This window comes from Phasianus colchicus, chromosome 28 (genome assembly GCF_987193195.1).
Source record: "Phasianus colchicus chromosome 28, bPhaCol1.hap1.1, whole genome shotgun sequence".
NCBI lineage: Eukaryota > Metazoa > Chordata > Aves > Galliformes > Phasianidae > Phasianus > Phasianus colchicus.
The window spans coordinates 3,031,669-3,033,106 of record NC_143463.1 but is presented as its reverse complement, the minus strand read 5'-3'; positions in this window follow the sequence as shown (position 1 = coordinate 3,033,106).

Here is a 1,438-nt window from a genome sequence, read left to right as displayed (position 1 = left end):
CTCAACTTGTATCTCTGAATAAAAGTATTAAATGTTTTCTTCTTTCTAATGGCTGCATTCTCTCTGTGCACATGAGATCCCTCCCTGGGGCTGAGATAGAAGTGAGGGATGTGGAGGGCTGGAGGAGCAGCCCTGGAGGAGCATCCATAGCCCTGCTCTGTGCCTTTGGAAGGGCTGTAGGTATCCCTATTTGTTGCAAGGGAGTTGGATCTTTAAAAGTCCCTTCCAACTCTATGATTCTATGTGGTCAAATTGGCAGCTTCCAGCAAATGGGCTGTGCCTGCTGAGCACTGCCTGCTGTCTGGCCCTGCAGTCCTTGCAGAGGGCTCAACTTTGGGGAGAAGAAAATTCCTCGTTTCCATGGGAACTGGAAGAGGAAAGTTTCCAAGCTGTGGCTGGGAGCGATCCAGGTGTGCTGAGAGCAGCTGGGCAGTGGCACCCAGTGCTATTCCTGCACTGCCTGCATCTCCCCTGCACCCAGGCAGTGCTCAGTGGCTGATCCCACTGCCTGCACTCCATGAGGAGCAGCCCTGCTTACCCAGGGGCTCAGCTCAGAGCAGATTGTGGCTGTGACAGAATCACAGAATCACAGACCCGAGACACGAGACCCTATAGCAGGAGTTAATGATGCCTTGGGACAGAGCCAACCTTTCCACCATCCAGCATTACCTGTGGCTCCCTGCTGTTATCTGCATGGATACCTGTGGATTTCATTTCCATATTCATGGGAGTTTTAATGACCCCGCAATGTCTTTATGTCCCACAATTAAATGTGAAATCCTTTTTTTCTTTTTTTCTTTCCTCCTGCAGATTAGCATCTGCATGGGATGATCTGTGACATTTGAGCAGAGGAAGGAGGCTATGCAGGAGGATTAAGCTTTGGGGATCTCTGCAGCCCCCCATCCCTCTGCTGTATGTCTGTCTTCACAGTCCCAAGGCAGACAGACAGACGGGGTACCAGGAGAAGTGTGGGGCATCCTGCAGCCCCCAGCCCAGGGCTTGTATTGCTCCACCTCCGTTCCCAGAGCTCCTGGGCACCCCAGGACCGTCCTATCCTCTGAGCAAAGAGATGCCATTGGGTCTCAGTCCTGCAAGATGGATGGGCAGAGCAGGGGGAGGGATTGTGAGGGGGACAGACCCCTCTCTCCCCCCACCCTCCTACCCCTCTGCTGGGCTGTTAGATACACACATGCCAATATACATATCTAGATATCTCATTTCCCTAATACTTAGGCTTAGTAGAGCCCAAGCTGCTGCCATTGCCCACCCCAGCAGCTTCCAAGGATGATGCTGCCACGAAGATGATCAGGGGACTGGAGCACTTCCCCTATGAGGACAGGCTGAGGGAGCTGGGCTTGTTCAGCCTGGAGAAAAGAAGGCTGCGGGGTGACCTCATTGCAGCCTTCAGTACCTAAAGGGAGCCTACAAACAGGAGGGG